The following is a 17,816-nucleotide window of genomic DNA, read 5'->3' on the forward strand; positions in this document are numbered from 1 at the left end:
CGTGGACTGCTCTCTGCAGGCGGGGCCTCTAGATCTGGAACCAGTTTTGGAGCACCCACTGTCTACACCGGCCACTTCACCCACTAGCCCAGCCCTGACGGGGGAGAATAATAAAGTTCATTTTGGAGAGAAGGAGACTGAGGGTCAGAGTGGGCCCCAGCTCACCCCATCACTTAGCTGCAGACAGTCAGCATTTGAACCTGAGTCTGACGCCAGCTCCTACCCACAAAATCCCAGCTCTCCCCTAGAGGGTGGAGGGCGCTCTTTGGAGGCCCGAGATTGACATGCGGTGGTGGGCGGCTCGACGGGGCCACGCGGGGCAAACTTTGCTCGCAGAGTTCTTCGAGAGGCTCTCTACCTGGTGACGAGGTAGTGACTCAGGGGGTGCCGGGGAATGACAGTGCTGTGGGAAGAGACATCAAACTGCCTTCTATTCCCACTCGGCAAGGCACCTTCAGGTCCCAGCTTACCCTGGGGGTGGATGGCTGAGTCTGAGGGGGGCCAGGAAGGGCCCTGAGCATCTGTTTTATGGCAGCAGCACGCCACAGCCGAGGTGGGCAGCATCTCATTTAATCCTGTGTGGGGTGAATCTGAGAGAGGGGACGTCATTTGCCAGAAGTCACTGGTGGAGACTGGACAGACAGGGCAGGGAAGGCTGAGTTGAACTCTCCTAAGCCCCCATCCCACTGCCCGGCCTTCCTGCCACCCCATATCATTCCAGGTGGGGAGAGGAGCTGGGTCTACAGGGGAAGTCCATGGGTTCTTCCCGCTCAGATCCTGTCTCCGACGATGGCTGCCTCTTCGGCTGGGAGAGGTGCCAGGGTAAGGCCATGTCCCAGCAGCCCACCCCGCACCAGCCTCCTGATAAAGCCAGCGCCACCCTCCCTGAACCTGTTTCCAGCCTGCGTCCTCCACCTGACTACTCACACCTCACACCTTCTCCATCCTCTCCAGGCCACTTGCAGGGAGCCCTCCTGGGTTGCTCTGGTTCTCACAGCTCTGTTGTCCCTGAAGGTTCCCCCCAGCCAAGCCCCAGATCGTCCCTCTGCGAATACCACTGCACAGCAGACGCCCGGTCCCCACCCCCGCCAGAGCAAGGGTGTCTGCAGCCTCACTGCGTCCATGGAACTGCCCGCTAGAATACAGCTTCTGGGGCCCATCACCTCAGAAGTTCTGACTCCTCAGAACTGGGGGGGCCGGGACACCGGCACCATTAGTGCCCCAAGCACACGTTGAGAAACCCAGTTATAAGGTGGTCTCCAGTGTAAGGACGCGGGGCTTTTCTTGTGCCCGGACCAAGGCGAAAGGTGCTGCTCCCCAAAACTTGTTGAATGGGGTTCAAGGCCTCCCCTGGCCAGGCCCCAGAGGCCCAGGAGGTGGGGGCACCCAGGCCCAGCCTCAGGGCACAGAGAGAAGCCCCTACCATTTCTGGTGCTATTCAGACGCAGGGCCCCAGAGCAGGGGACTCAGCCCTGTGCCCCTAGGTCCCTCCCCGCCAGGCTGGGCCGTCAGCTTAAGGGACGGAGCAGGCTCCGGTGCGGACCCCAGACACCCTGTGCGTCTTCCAGCTCCGCACCCCGAGGCTGGACCAGACCCGGCTCCGGAGAGACAGGCAGGAAGGCGCGGGCTGCAGGCTCTATTCGGACGTTCCCCACACCCCAGACCCAACCAGTCCCCCGTTCATCTCCTCCTGGAGAGGAGCGCATCCTCCCAGCGTCCCCACTGCTCCGGGGAGATGCCCACCCGGTTCCGCGCTCCTTGGCGCCCCAGGGGAGGGGCGGGGGGGCCCCAGGGTGGGGAGTTCGCCCCCAAAGTTTCCAGGGGGAGCGTCGGGGGCCTGGCAAGCAGCGATGCGCCCGGGAGGGGTGCGCGGTGCATTTTTCCCTGGCTGAGGATGGGGTCGCGGGTTGGGGGCTTCGGGCGGCAGAGGCGCAGGGTGCAGGTGCGGGGTCCCCAGGCCTGCGGGTGCGCCCCACGCCGGGCCCCGGCTCGGCCACTCACCTGGGCGGCTCCGCCGCGGACACGGCGCGGGCTGCGGCGCGGGGGCCGCCCGGAGCCGACACGAGCAGCTGCCGCCGCCGCCGCCTCCCGGGCTCCGCCGTGCGCGCCGCCGTCGCGCGCACCCGCCCGCCGGTCTCCTCGGCGCGCCTGGCGGGGGCGCGCGGGGGCTGCGCTGGGCCGCGTGCTCGGCGTTTGGGGCCGCAGGTGTGCGAGGCCACGTGGGCGCAGGTGCGGGGGCGCTGGGAGGGCAGGTGCGTAACCCCTCCGTGAGCACCCTGCGCGCTTCGTGTCCGAGGACCCCCTGTGCCCGGGTGTGCCTGCGGAGATGGCCGTGCAATAAACGCAGGGGCACCCCAAGTGCAGCAGGTTGTTCCGTGTGGAATCTTCTGGAAGCTGCCATCGCCTCCTTTGCCCACCGTCCCCCAACCCTAGTCCAGGCCGCCACCATCTGCACCTGAACACCTGCCACAGCCCAGCCCTCCAGGCCCATTCCTTATGTTGCCCTCGGAGGAAGCCCCTCAGAGGAAGCTTAGCCGCTGGGCTCCAGAACCTGCCATGGTTCCCTATTGCCGTGAGGGTCCCGTGTGCATCCCATCTACGTTAGGATTTCGTTTTTTCTTTCTTTCTTTTTTTCTTGAGATGGAGTCTTGCTCTGTCGCTCAGGCTGGAGTACAGTGGTGCCATCTTGGCACACTGCAACCTCTGCCTCTTGGGTTCAAACCATTCTCCTGCCTCAGCCTCTGGAGTAGCTGGGATTACAGGCTCCCGCCACCATACCCAGCTAATTTTTGTATTTTTAGTACAGCTCGGTTTTCACCATGTTGGCCAGGCTGGTCTCAAACTCCTGACCTCAGGTGATCCACCCACCCTAGCCTCCCAAAGTGCTGGGATGATAGGCGTGAGCCACTGCCCGGCCGCCTGCACTGTTTGGTCTGCCACACTGCCTCTCCCCCTCGCCTGTCCTCACTCACTCTTTCCCGGGCTCCACCCCTTCAGCCTTCCTCAAACAGGCCAAGTCCCTCCAGTCCCAGGCCCTTGCCTTCACTGTGGCCAGCTTGGACGGCCTTTCTCTCCATCCCTCTGTGGAGCAGCTTGGAGCCTCTGTTTGTCTAACGGGCTTGTTCCCCAATGTGCCTTCTGCCTAGCACACACCAAGTGCACCATGAATGCTTGTGGAAAGTTTTTTAACCTTTTTTTGTCTTTTTTTCTTTTTCTTTTTTGAGATGGATTTTCCCTCTTGTCACCCATGCTGGAGTGCAGTGGTGCAATCTCGGCTTACTGCAATCTCCGCCCCCTGAGTTCAGGCGATTCTCCTGTCTCAGCCTTCCAAGTAGCTGGGATTACGGGCACCTGCCACCATGTCCGGCTAATTTTTGTATTCTTAGGGGAGATGGGGTTTCACCATGTTGACCAGGCTGGTCTCGAACTCCTGACCTCAGGTGATCCACCCACTTCAGCCTCCCAAAGTGCTGGGATTACAGGTGTGAGCTACTATGCCCAGCCCCTTGCTGCATCTTCTAAAAGCCACATTTAGCCTCCCCATCTCACAGATGAGCAAACCAAGGCTGGGAGATGCCATTTCTCCCAAGTGAGGGGCGAGAAGGAGGCCTCGGGAGCCTGTGTGCCTAACCTTGCCCTGTCTGCCCCCTTCACCCACCCCACAGTCCTCCCCACCCGCTGTGTAATCCCAGTGGCTTTGGAGGTGGCCTGGCATTCGCGCAGCCACCTGTGACTCAAGCAGGCTCTGTTCCCAGACTGTCGCGTTGGCTGGAAGCCCAGAAACTGCATCCCTGGAGGCTGCAGGCCAGGCCCCCCCACCACGGGATGCTGTGGGGGGCAGGTACGGTTCACTTCCTGGCCCCAGAGAGGTCCAGAAGGACTTCATGACCCCCCATGCTCTCCCCACCAGCTGGCCCTGGGCTACTGCACATTGTGAACCCAGTGGGGGAGGTCTCCTTCTCTCTCTGATGCTGTTTCTCTCTGTGTAAAGTGACGCTCCTGATAGCTGGCTCTCAGAGCTCTTGTAGGAAGGCATTCATTGAGCACCTACTGTATACCAGGCCAAGGGCTGGAGGAAGGATTCTAGGCTCAAGGGGGATATCTTCGGACAGAGGGAGCAGATGCCTGAAATATGAAATCATCACAAAGTGGCGTGGAAGAGGCAGTAGAGACACCGGGTCCTGAACCGAAGCCGGGATCCAGGGAGGCCTCCCGGAGGAGGGGATGCTTGCTGTGAGTCCTGCAGGGTAAGGGATGCCAGCTGGGGTCCAGTCTAGGCCCTGCCTGTGTAACCATGGGGTGCGTCCCTCCAGCCTCAGTCTCCACCTCTGCAAAATGGAGATCAGAGCAGTTCCCATCTTCTTCCGGGGCTGCAGAGACTCTGCAGTGGCTCTGCCTGGTTTGTGGCCAGTACTCCTGAGCCCTTGGCGGTGGAGATTGGGCCAGGCTTCTACCGCAGGGCCTTAGCACGGGCTGTTCCCTCTGCCTAGAATGCCCTTCCCCCAGACCTCTGCCCCGCCTGCCCCTTCCCCCTCTTCACTCGCGTCTCCACCTCCACCCTCTGTCTATCCCTCTCTCCCGGCCTACGTGACACGTGCCTACTAAGATGTCCTATAATTTGCTGATGTGCCCCATACAAGGTCTACCCTCCTTTTTTTTTTTTTTTTGAGACAGAGTCTCGCTCTGTCACCCAGGCTGGAGTGCAGTGGCCGGATCTCAGCTCACTGCAAGCTCCGTCTCCCGGATTTACGCCATTCTCCTGCCTCAGCCTCGCGAGTAGCTGGGACTACAGGCGCCCGCCACCTCGCCCGGCTAGTTTTTTGTATTTTTTTTTTAGTAGAGACGGGGTTTCACCGTGTTAGCCAGGATGGTCTCGATCTCCTGACCTCGTGATCCGCCCGTCTCGGCCTCCCAAAGTGCTGGGATTACAGGCTTGAGCCACCGCGCCCGGCCTACCCTCCCTTTTTATCATGGTCTCCAGTACCGGCACACAAGAGGCCTCCAATAAATGCTGGTTGAACAGATGGATGATCCAGTGGCATTGAAGATGGTGGAGTTTGTTCCCAGAGCAGGCGTTTCTGGGGGGCTGAGTGGGGAAGCGGCCCCCCAATCCTGGTTTCCCTGGAAATGTCTACCGCTTCCAGAAACCACTGCCTCATTTTTTTTTTTAGATGGAGTCTGGCTCTGTCGCCCAGGCTGGAGTGCAGTGGTGCGATCTCAGCTCATTGCAGCCTCCACCTCCCAGGTTCAAGTGATTCTCCTGCCTCGGCCTCCTGAGTAGCTGGGATTACAGGCATCAGCCACCATGCCCAGGTAATTTTTGTATTTTTGGTAGAGACAGGGTTTCACCATGTTGGCCAGGCTGCTCTCGAACTCCTGACCTCAAGCAGTCTGCCCACCTTGGCCTCCCAAAGTGCTGGGATTACAGGCGTGAGCCACCTCACCTAGCTCTTTTTTAAGGCAGGGTCTCACTCTGTTGCTCAGGCTGGAGTACAGTGGTACAGTCATAGCTCACTGTAGCCTTGACCTCCTGGGCTCAAGTGATCCTCCTACCTCAGCCTCCCAAGAAGCTGGGGCTACAGGTGAGCACCACCACACCCAGCTAAGTTTTAATTTTTTTTGTAGAGCCAGGGTCTCACTATGTTGCTGGGGCTGGTCTTGAACTCCTAGCCTAAAGTGATCTTCTCTCCTTGGCCTCCCCAAGTGCTGGTATTACGGGTGTGAGCCACTGTGCCCAGTCTTGTAATATTTTTTTTTTTTTTTTTTTTTTTTGAGACGGAGTCTGGCTCTGTCGCCCAGGCTGGAGTGCAGTGGCGCAATCTCGGCTCACTGCAAGCCCCACCTCCCGGGTTTACGCCATTCTCCTGCCTCAGCCTCTCGAGTAGCTGGGACTACAGGCGCCCGCCACCTCGCCCGGCTAGTTTTTTGTATTTTTTAGTAGAGACGGGGTTTCACCGTGTTAGCCAGGATGGTCTCGATCTCCTGACCTCGTGATCCGCCCGTCTCGGCCTCCCAAAGTGCTGGGATTACAGGCTTGAGCCACCGCGCCCGGCCCAGTCTTGTAATATTATGTGTCCATTTATTCCTTCCCAAAATGATGAGGGATTAGTTATTATTATTATATATTTTTAAGAGACAGGGTCTCATTCTGTCACCCAGGCTGGAGTGCAGTGGCATGATCACGGCTCACTGCAGCCTCGAACGCCTGGGCTGAAGTGATCCTCCTGCCTCAGCCTCCCAAGTAGCTCGGACTACAAGCATGTGCCACCACACCTGGCTAATTTTTAAATTAGCTTTTTAAATTTTTTGTAAGACAGTTTCACTCTGTTTGCCCAGGCTAGAGTGCAGTGGTGCAATCTTGGCTCACTGCAACCTCTGCCTCCCGGGTTCAAGCAATTATCCTGCCTCAGCCTCCGGAGTAGCTGGGACTACAGGCGCATGCCACCACACCCATTTAATTTTTGTATTTTTAGTAGAGATGGTGTTTCTCCATGTTGGCCAGGCTGGTCTAGAACTCCTGACCTCAAGTGATCTGCTCACCTTGGCCTCCCAGTGTGCTGGGATTTACAGGTGTGAGCCACCGAGCCTGGCGCTGATTAACTTTTAATTAACAGGGTCTTGCTATTTTGCCTAGGCTAGAGTGCAGTGGTGCAATCATAGCTCACTGCAGTCCTGAACTCCTGGACTCAAGTGATCCTCCCATCTCAGCCTCCCAAAGTGCTGGGATTACACATGTGAGTCACTGTGCCTGGCCTGGATTCATTACTATTCCCACTTTACAGATGAGAATTTGGGGGCTCAGAGAGGTTAGGTCACTAGCCTCAGGTCACACAGCATCTGCCTGCTGAAGCTGGGGCTTGACCTCAGGCATCTGGAGCCCAAGGCTCCAGGACTCTACACGTTTGCCTCTTAGCAGCCAAGGACTCTATCCCCAGTTACAGAGGGAGGCCACTTGTCTGGGGCCACACGGGAGGCTCCCAGGCCACCTGCCCCTGCAGCCTCCCTCCCTGGGGCATGACTGCCACTCCTACCCGCACCTGGTCCTGTCCCTCACGCTGGAGAGGGCGAGCGAGAGGAGGAGGGCTTTTAATTTTAGAAATGATTCCTGCCGCAGAAGAGTTCCTACTGGTTTTCCCAGGCAGGACAGCACAGGACAGGAGACCCCTTGGCCCTACCACGCCCCTCCCCAGAAGGCCACCGCCGTCTGCGGGCTGCTTCCTCCCCGCCCCCAGCCTCTCCCACGGCTTCCCCATCTGGAGCCGCCCTCTCCGCCCAGGTGGTGAGTCTCCATGGCAACATCCCATCACAGGTGGTCGTAACCTTAGCAACCAGGTGCTCCCGCCCCACTGCCTGGGAGGCTCAAAGCTTCGCCTGCATCCCCCTCCCACGCTCTCCCTGCGCCCCGGGGCAGCTCTCCATGAGGAACTGAGGGAGATGCATCCCGCCAGGGATGCTGGACCCAGACACTTGAGGGACACCCCAAGGTCACCCAGCAGCTGAGAGGCTGGGCGTGGGGTGCTCCATGGGACGTCAAACCTACCTCCCTTGTCCTGCTGGATGCAAAAGAACCTGCACTTCTCAGCATCTCCTGGGCACCTACTAGGTGCTGGGTCCATGCAGGCTCAGGCACGGTCACTACCCTCAGGAGGCTTCCACTCAGGACAAGGGGTGGGGAGACACCGACCGAGGACAGGAAGGGGACAATGCCTGGAATCCCAGCACTTTGGGAGGGAGAGGCAGGAGGACCGCTTGAGCCCAGGAGTTTGAAACCAGCCTGGGCAACACAGTGAGACCCTCATCTCAAAAAAAGAAAAAAAATTAGTTGGATGTGGTGGTGCATGCCTGGCCTGTAGCCCCAGCTACTTAGGAGGCTGAGGTGGGAGGATCGCTTGAGGCCAGGAGGTTGAGATTGCAGTGAGCCAGGATCTTACCACTGCATTCCAGTCTGGGTGACTGAGCAAGACCCTGTCTCAAAAAATATATATGCATATTGGCCGGGTGCACTGGCTCACACCTGTAATCCCAGCACTTTGGAAGGCCAAGGCAGATGGATCCATTGACGTCAAGAGTTTGAGACCAGTCTGGCCAACGTGATGAAAGTACAAAAATTAGCTGTCCCCACAAATAAGTGACCCCCAGAGTAAGTTCTAGGTTTAGAATGAAGTTTATCCATCTGCCATTAAAAAAAAAAAAAAAAAAATCTCGGCCCGGCGCAGTGGCTCACACCTGTAATACCAGCGCTTTGGGAAGCTGAGGTGGGCGGATCACCTGAGCTCAGGAGTTTGAGACCATCCTAGTCAACATGATGAAACCCCGTCTCCACTAAAAACACAGAAATTAGCTGGGCATGGTGGCAGCCGCCTGTAATCCCAGCTACGAGGGAGGCTGAGGTAGGAGAATCACTTGAACCCAGGAGGCGGAGGTTGCAGTGAGCTGAGATCGCACCACTGCACTCCAACCTGGGGGATAGAGTTAGACTCTATCTCAAAAAAAAAAACCAGAACTCTCCTCTGATATACATGGAAATTAATCGCCCACATCAGATTCTGAAGGAAACTCTTGCTTATATTGATTTTTTTTTTTTTTTGAGTTGGAGTCTCACTCTGTCGCCCAGGCTGGAGTGCAGTGGCCGGATCTCAGCTCACTGCAAGCTCCACCTCCCGGGTTTACGCCATTCTCCTGCCTCAGCTTCCCGAGTAGCTGGGACTACAGGCGCCCACCACCTCGCCTGGCTAGTTTTTTTTTGTATTTTTTAGTAGAGATGGGGTTTCACCGTGTTAGCCAGGATGGTCTCAATCTCCTGACCTCGTGATCCGCCCGTCTTGGCCTCCCAAAGTGTTGGGATTATAGGCTTGAGCCACCATACCGGGCTTTTTTTTTTTTTTTTTTATTGAAATGGAGTCTCGCTCTGTCCCCCAGGCTGGAGTGCAGTGGCGCGATCTCCAGCTCACTGCAAGCTATTTTTTTTTTTTTTTGAGGCGGAGTCTCGCTCTGTCACCCAGGCTGGAGTGCAACGGCGCGATCACGGCTCACTGCAAGCTCCGCCTCCTGGGTTCAAGCAATTCTCCTGCCTCAGCCTCCTGAGTAGCTAGGATTACAGGCGTGCACCAACATGCCCAGTTAATTTTTGTGTTTTTAGTAGAGACGGGGTTTTCACCATGTTGGCCGGGATGGTATTGAACTCCTGACCTCATGATCCACCCACCTCAGCCTTCCAAAGTGCTGGGATTACCAGCGTGAGCCACCGTGCCTGGCTTAGCCTTTTATTATGGAAAATTTTATACACAAACAAAGGCTTAGAGAATCACGTAATGAACCCCCATAAAGCCATCCCCTAAGTATGATGCATCTTGTTCCATAAGTCCCTCTTCACCCTCCCCAACAGACTATGTCAAAGCAAATCCCAGATGCGAAGTAATTTCATCCATAAATATTTGCATTTCTAAAATACAACGACTTAAAAAAACACAGCCAACAATTCCATTATCATTTTTTAAGAAAATGGACAGTAATTTCTTTTTTTTTTTTTTTTTTTTTTTTGAGACGGAGTCTTGCTGTGTCGCCCAGGCTGGAGTGCAGTGGCCGGATCTCAGCTCACTGGAAGCTCCGCCTCCCGGGTTCATGCCATTCTCCTGCCTCAGCCTCCCGAGTAGCTGGGACAACAGGCGCCTGCCACCGCGCCCGTCTAGTTTTTTGTATTTTTTAGTAGAGACGGGGTTTCACCGTGTTCGCCAGGATGGTCTCGATCTCCTGACCTCGTGATCCGCCCGTCTCGGCCTCCCAAAGTGCTGGGATTACAGGCTTGAGCCACCGCGCCTGGCCAGTAATTTCTTAATATGCTCAAATATCCAGCCAGTGTCCAATTTCCCTGACTGCATTCTAAAATTTTTTCACACTTTGTTCAGTTCAGAATCCAAATAAGGTCAATTTATTGCAGTTGGTTAATATGTCTGTCTGTCTGTCTGTCTGTCTGTCTGTGTCTCTCTCTCTCTCTCATTTTTTTTTCTGGAGACAGGGTCTCACTTTGTCACCCAGGCTGGAATGCTGGAATGCAGTGGTGCAGTCATAGCTCACTGTAGCCTTGAACTCCTGGGCTCAGGTGATCCCCCTGTCTCAACCTCCTGAGTACCTGAGACCCTAGGTGCATGCCACCATGCCCATTAATTTTTTTCTTTCTTTCTTTTTTTTTGGTAGAGACAGGGTCTTGCTGTGTTGCCCAGGCTGGTTTTGAACTCCTGGGTTTAAGTGATCCTCCTGCCTCAGCTTCCAAAAGTGCTGGGATTACAGGCATGAGCCACTGAACCACCACTCTTGGCCTTAGTTATTCCTTACTGCTGTTTGTCTTATATGTTATTTTTCTGTCTTATCACACTGTGTGGAACCTCCAGTACAATGTTGAAGAGAACCAGTGGAACTGGACATCCTTCCCTTGTTTCTGGTCTTAGGGGGAGAGCACTCAGTCCTTCACCACTGAGGATGGCAGCTGTAGGGTTTTTATAGACACTTTTTATCTGGTTGAGGATATTCCATTCTATTCCTAGTTGCATGCTTTAAATCTGCATGAGTGCTGAATTTTGTCCAAGTGAGAGCTGAATGTTCTGCATCTACTGAGAAGAGCATATGGTTTTCCTCCCTTATGCTAATCATGTTGATTCTTGGGTATTAAACCAACCTTGCATTCCTGGGATAAGCCCCACTTGCTGGTCATGTTGGAGAATCCCTTTTATAGATAGCTGGATTCAATTTGTTAATATTAAGGATTTGTTGGCCAGGCGCGGTGGCTCAAGCCTGTAATCCCAGCACTTTGGGAGGCCGAGGTGGGCGGATCACAAGGTCAGGAGATCGAGACCACAGTGAAACCCCGTCTCTACTAAAAATACAAAAAATTAGCCAGGCGCGGTGGCGGGCGCCTGTAGTCCCAGCTACTCAGGAGGCTGAGGCAGGAGAATGGCGGGAACCCGGGAGGCGGAGCTTGCAGTGAGCCGAGATCGCGCCACTGCACTCCAGCCTGGGCAACAGCGTGAGACTCTGTCTCAAAAAAAAAAAAAAAAAAAAAAAATTAAGGATTTGTGCATTGATATTCATGAGGGATATTGGCCTACGATTTTCTATAATGTGTTTTGGTTATGCTGGCCTCATAAAACATGTAGGGAAATGTTCCCTCCTCCTCTAGTTTCTGAAAGAGTTTGGGTAGGATTGGTGCTGTTTGTTCTTTAAAAGCTTCAGGATCAATTCTGTTGTTGTTGTTGTTGTTGTTGTTGTTGTTGTTGTTGTTTTCCAGAGAGGAAGTCTTTATGTTGCCCAGGCTGACCTTGAACTCTTGGGCTCAAGCCATCTTCCTGCCTCAGTCTCCGAAAGCACTGGGTTTTCAGGCATGAGCCACTGTGCCTGGCCTGGAAACAATTCTGAAGGTAGAGTTGTCAGCATTTGCTGATGGCTGGGACGTGGGAGGCAAGAGAAACAGGGGGAAAGGGCACCCTAGGGTGTAAGCTTGAATCAAGGAGCTGTTTCCTTGGATGCAGAAAGCTGGAGCGGCACCTGGTGGAAGGAGCATTGATTTGGGGTGTGCATTAATTTTGGAGTGCCTCTTTGGTGCTGGGGCAGAGATGAGGTCAGGGAAATGGAAGTCAGAAGCCTTTTCAGCATAAACGTGGAACCCACAGGCATCTCTGTCTCTGACTTCGTGCCCATTACCCCCAGCTTCCTGTTCCCATACTGCTTCCGGTCTGTGTTCACTGGCCAGTGTGCAGGAACTCTGTCCTCTGTCAGGCACTGGAACCCTAGCGGCCTTGGGCCCGTCATTCCTGGGTGAATCCTGACCCCTGCTGGCTCTGGTCAGCACGGCTGAGGCCAGCTCGGCCAAGGCCAGCGTGGCCGCGCAGTGGTCGGGGAGTCCACAGAGCCGAGTCCTGAAGGGAGGTAGAGAGTGTGAGAAGGGCCGGGCGCGGTGGCTCAAGCCTGTAATCCCAGCACTTTGGGAGGCCGAGACGGGCAGATCACGAGGTCAGGAGATCGAGACCATCCTGGCTAACCCAGTGAAACCCCGTCTCTACTAAAAATACAAAAAATTAGCCAGGCGTGGTGGCGGGCGCCTGTAATCCCAGCTACTCGGGAGGCTGAGGCAGGAGAATGGTGGGAACCCGGGAGGCGGAGCTTGCAGTGAGCCGAGATCGCGCCACTGCACTCCAGCCTGGGTGACAAAGCGAGACTCCGTCTCAAAAAAAAAAAAAAAAAAAAAAAAAAAGAGAGTGTGAGAAACTGGAGGCAGAAGGGCCCAAAGTTCAGACAGACCTAGGCCCACTCGGAAAGCCCCTGTCTAAAGGGCAAGGCGGGGGAGCCGGGACTTATTCCTGTGGACAGTGGGGGCTTTGGGGAAGCGCAGAGTGGGAGGGACCTGGTGAGATCCCCAGAGCTTGAGCCCTGGCCATGGAGCTGGGACCCCCAGGAGCGTTCTTTTTGAGACAGGGTCTCGCTCTGTCACCCAGGCTGCAGTGCAGTGGCACAATCAGATCATCACAGCCTCGGCCTCCTTGGCTCAAGCGATCCTCCCGCCTCCGCCTCCCTAAGTGCTGGGATTATAAGTGTGAGCCACAGCTCCCGGCCCTAGGGGTTTGCTAACCTCTCTCACCCTGGGCGGTCCCCAGGCTCAAACCAGCAATTCCTGAACCCTAGGAGCTCTCCTCGTGGGCACAGCTTCTTCTGTTTACAAACCTTCTTCCCTTCATATCCATGTCCTCGTCTAAGTCCAGGCAGGAAATCGAGACCCAGAAACAGGTGGCGATGGGCAGCATGGGCCTCTGTGGCAGAAGGTCCCACGCTACACAGCACTGTCCGGGTCCTTGCACGGGTTTTCCAGAGGCGCAGGGAGGCCTCTCCTCGGTCGTTCAAGGCAGGCATGGACCTGCGGCGTGAGGCCGATGGTGACTTGCTTTCTCCCAGCTCCTGGGGCCACGGCGCGTTCATTCCCTTTTCTTTTTTATCTTATCTTTTTTTTTTTTTTTTGAGACGGAGTCTTGCTCTGTCGCTCCAGTTGGAGTGCAATGGCGTGATCTCAGCTCACTGCAACCTCTGTCTCCCAGGTTCAAATGATTCTCCTGCCTCAGTCTCCTGAGTAGCTGGGATTACAGGCGCCTGCCACCATGCCCAGATAATTTTTGGACTTTACTAAAAGTCCAAAAGAGATGGGGTTTTGCTATGATGGCCAGGCTGGTCTGGAACTCCTGGCCTCAGGGGATCCGCCCACCTTGGTCTCCCAAAGTGGTGGGATTACAGGCGTGAGCCACCGTGCCCAGCCTCATTCCCTTTTCTCTTTGCCTCTCTTAGGCACTGGGACTTCGTTTCTGTGCCCACAAGATGGGGGTGGCTGGGAGCCCCGGTGGCTTGGGGCAGAAGGGCATGGTAGGGGAGATGGAGCAGCAGGCAGCCCACTTCCTAGGCTAGGATTCTGGCTGTGTTACCCTGTGCAAACTGCTTAACCTCTCTGGGCCTCAGCCACCTCATCCGTGAATGAGGATAAAAAAGGACCTGCCGGGCGCGGTGGCTCAAGCCTGTAATCCCAGTACTTTCGGAGGCCGAGACGGGTGGATCACGAGGTCAGGAGATCGAGACCATCCTGGCTAACACGGTGAAACCCCGTCTCTACTAAAAATACAAAAAACTAGCCGGGCGAGGTGGCGGGCGCCTGTAGTCCCAGCTACTCGGGAGGCTGAGGCAGGAGAATGGCGTAAACCCGGGAGACGGAGCTTGCAGTGAGCTGAGATCCGGCCACAGCACTCCAGCCTGGGCGGCAGAGAGAGACTCCATCTCAAAAAAAAAAAAAAAAAAAAAGGACCTGCCTGAGGGTTTGGGGGAGGGTTCTGTGAAGCAGAGCTACCTTGGAGAAGGCAGCGGGGTCGGGGAGGTGCCAGACTGACCATCAGCAATGTCCAGCTCCCGTCCTCCTTTGGAAGCCTCCAGAACCTGCAGTGAGGTGGTGCCCTGAGGATCTCTGGCTGGTGTCGGGGCGAGACAGGCCCATCTGTCTTATCCGCCAATGTCTCCCACAGTGGGGCCTCCGAGGACAAGACCCGAGGGCTCTCGGCCAGCACCCGGAAGCCGTGGGCAGCGGTGACCGTGGGCACAGGCAGCAAACCTGGTTACCGGGCCAATGGCCGCGGCCCCCACACAGTGATCCGAGGGCTGCGCTGACCATGGGCAGGGAGTTGAAAGGGTGAGTCTGGGCCAGGGTCAGGGGCAGCCTACAGATGGCACGGCGGGCTGGCTGGCGGGACCCGCTGGGGCTGGGGATTTGTACAGGGCAGGAGGGCAGAGGCCTGGGGGGATCCAGTGTCTCAAGCCGGGCTGGCCGCTGTGTCCTCATTTCTCTGCCGGTTCCCTCTCTACGTCTCCGCCGCTGTTTCTGCCTCTCCCTGTCTCCAGATCTCTCTGTGCCTCCCTATCTGTAACCGGGTTTTTCTTCTCTGACTCTTTGTAAAATATTAAATTTTCAATGTAATGTGGAATATAAAATATTAAATATTAAATTTCTCCTTTTAAAATATTAAAAGTAGGCCAGGTGCAGTGGCGTGCACCTGTCATCCCAGCACTTTGGAAAGCTGAGATGGGAGGATTCCTTGAGCCCAGGAGGTCAAGGCTGCAATGAGCTGTGCTCACACCACAGCACCCCGGCCTGGGCCACAGAGCGAGACCCTGTCTCTTAAAAATAAATACATAGATACAATTAAAAGTGGCTTTGTAGTTGGCTGGAGGTCCTGGACTCCTCCAGCAGATCCTCTAGTGATGGGCAGCTGGGTTACTTCTAGTCTTTTCCAAGCAGCTCAGAGTGGCTCTCTGGGGTAGAAATGGTTGAGAGGAACAGGCTCATTCTGGTCTATTATCTGGGGAGTTCTATCTGTGTCCCCAGGAAGCTGACCTCTCCCTCTCCGGCCTGCACAGCATTCTGTTACTGTCTTCGGGCCTCATTTCAAAGCTTCATGCCCTGGGCTGGGCATGGTGGCTCATGTCTGTAATCCCAGCACTTTGGGAGGCTGAGCCAGGAGGATCACCTGAGGTCAGGAGTTCGAGATGAGCCTGGCCAACATGGTGAGACCCCATTTCCACTAAAAATACATAGCCGGGCATGGTGGCAGGCACCTGTAATCCCAGCTACTTGGGAGGCTGAGGCAACAGAATCGCTTGAACCAGGGAGGCGGAGGTTGCAGTGAGCTGAGATCGTGCCACTACACTCTAGCCTGGGCAATAGAGTCAGACTCCATCTCAAAAAAAAAAAAAAAAAAAAAAAAAAAAGCTTCATGCCCTGAACTCTATCCCCACATGACTGTAGCCGAGTGCCCAGCTGCAGAGTGGCTACTCAACACCTTTTTCAACACTTAAGAGGGAAGGAATTGGATTTCAGAGAGGTTGGGACACCTTCCCTAAGCCACACAGCATGTGGTAGGAGGAGCCTTGAGCCCAGGGCTTTGTGGCTGCAGAGGGCTTTGCAAACTTCATCAGCTCACTAGGAAGTGACAGAGTGGGCAGAGAGCAGTCTGCAGTGTGGGGGGCTGTTTTGAGGGGTGCAGCGGTGGGCAGGCCTTGCTTCCTTGGAGAAACCATGGGGCTAGAAGACTGGACTTCCTTCCTCTCCTGCCTCCCTGCCATTCCTGGAGGTTCTAATGAGACCAGTTAGCCTCTAAGGCCTTGACGCCTTCTCCCACCGGTGGCTGAGGCCTCTGGGCCACTGGGACCCCGGGTTTCAGCCTTTACATCTGGCGCAGACAGGGCAGGCAGGTGTGCTGCGTGAACAGCCTGTGGGTCTCCGGGGCGGTGGGCTCTCGTGTCAGGGTTGTGTTTCTCCATCGTGCGACCTCTGGGCTCTGAATCTTGATTCCCCCACCCGTCAAAAGGACGTGGGTAACTGGTCCCCTCATTTCAAAGCTTCGTGCCCTGGGCTGGGCATGGTGGCTCACGTCTGTAATCCCAGCAATTGGGAAGGCCGAGGCGGGTGGATCACTTGAGGTCAGGAGTTCGAGACCAGCCTGGCCAACATGACGAAAGCCCGTCTCTACTAAAAATACAAAAATTAGCTGGGTGTGGTGGCGGGTGCCTGTAATCCCAGCTACTCGGGAGGCTGAGGAAGGAGAATTACTTGAGCCAGGAAGGCAGAGGTTGCAGTCAGCTGAGACTGTGCCTCTGCACTCCAGCCTGGGTGACAGAGTGAGACTATATCTTTTTTTTTTTTTTTTTTTTGAGACTGAGTCTGGCTCTGTCGCCCAGGCTGGAGTGCAGTGGCCGGATCTCAGCTCACTGCAAGCTCCGCCTCCCGGGTTTACGCCATTCTCCTGCCTCAGCCTCCGGAGTAGCTGGGACCACAGGCGCCCGCCACCTCGCCCGGCTAGTTTTTTGTATTTTTAGTAGAGATGGGGTTTCACCATGTTAGCCAGGATGGTCTCGATCTCCTGACCTCGTGATCTGCCCGTCTCAGCCTCCCAAAGTGCTGGGATTACAGGCTTGAGCCACCGCGCCCGGCTGAGACTATATCTTAAAAAAAAAAAAAAAAAAAAAGCCAAGCCTGGTAGTGGTCACCTGTAATCCCAGCTACTCAGGAGGCTGAGGCGGGAGAATCACTTCAACCTGGGAGGCGGAGGCTGCAGTGAGCTGAGATCGCGACATTGCACTCCAATCTGAGCAACAAAGAATGAAAAAAAGAAAAAAAAATATATAAAATATATATATATTTCTCAAAAGAAAAAAATATATACATTTTTTCTAGAGATGGGATCTCCCTATTTTGCCCAGGCTGGTCTTGAACTCCAGGGATCAAAGAGATCCTCCTGCCTCATCCTCCCAAAGTGCTGGGATTCCAGGTGAGAGCCATTGTACCCAATCTCAGGACACGCTGTGAGCAGGGAAGGAACCCAGAGGGGGCTGGCTGTAGGTGACCAGTCCACCTCACAAGGGGGGCAGCAGTGGGGGCAGGTGTTAGCAGCATGGGCTGTAGGGTCCAGCCTCCTGATGCACCCGGCTCCTGAGGCACCCACCCTCCTGATACACCCCACCCTCCTGATACACCCCACCCTCCTGATATACCCCACCCTCCTGATACACCCACCTCCTGATGCACCCACCCTCCTTATCCACCCACCCTCCTGATACACCCCCCTCCTGATACACCCACCTCCTGATACACCCACCTCCTGATGCACCCACCCTCCTGATACACCCACGCTCCTGATACACCCACCCTCCTGATACACCCCCCCCTCCTGATACACCCCCCCTCCTGATATACCCCACCCTCCTGATACACCCCACCCTCCTGGTACACCCACCTCCTGATACACCCACCCTCCTGATACACCCACCCTCCTGATACACCCACCCTCCTGATACACCCCCCCCTCCTGATACACCCCCCCTCCTGATACACCCCCCCCTCCTGATACACCCCCCCTCCTGATATACCCCCCCTCCTGATATACCCCACCCTCCTGATACACCCCCCCCTCCTGATACACCCCCCCCTCCTGATACACCCCCCCTCCTGATATACCCCACCCTCCTGGTACACCCACCCTCCTGATGCACCCACCCTCCTGATGCACCCGGCTCTTGCTGTCTCAGGGGTTGGCCTGGGGTTCCACAAGCCCCTCATCGGACTGAGGCTCCTGACTCGCCTGTCCCGGCCTTGCCTGTGCCTGCGTTGATCACCTGTGAACCCTCACCCCCAGGAGGGACCATGGCTGGTATTTGATGAGCTCCAGGGTCTGAGTCCAATCTCCAGGAATACAGGTTTCCTCAGAAGGTCAAGGGAAAAGCAAGATTCTGGGGCTCAGACA

The sequence above is a fragment of the Macaca nemestrina genome, chromosome 20 (genome assembly GCF_043159975.1).
Source record: "Macaca nemestrina isolate mMacNem1 chromosome 20, mMacNem.hap1, whole genome shotgun sequence".
In the NCBI taxonomy this organism is placed as follows: Eukaryota; Metazoa; Chordata; class Mammalia; order Primates; family Cercopithecidae; genus Macaca; species Macaca nemestrina.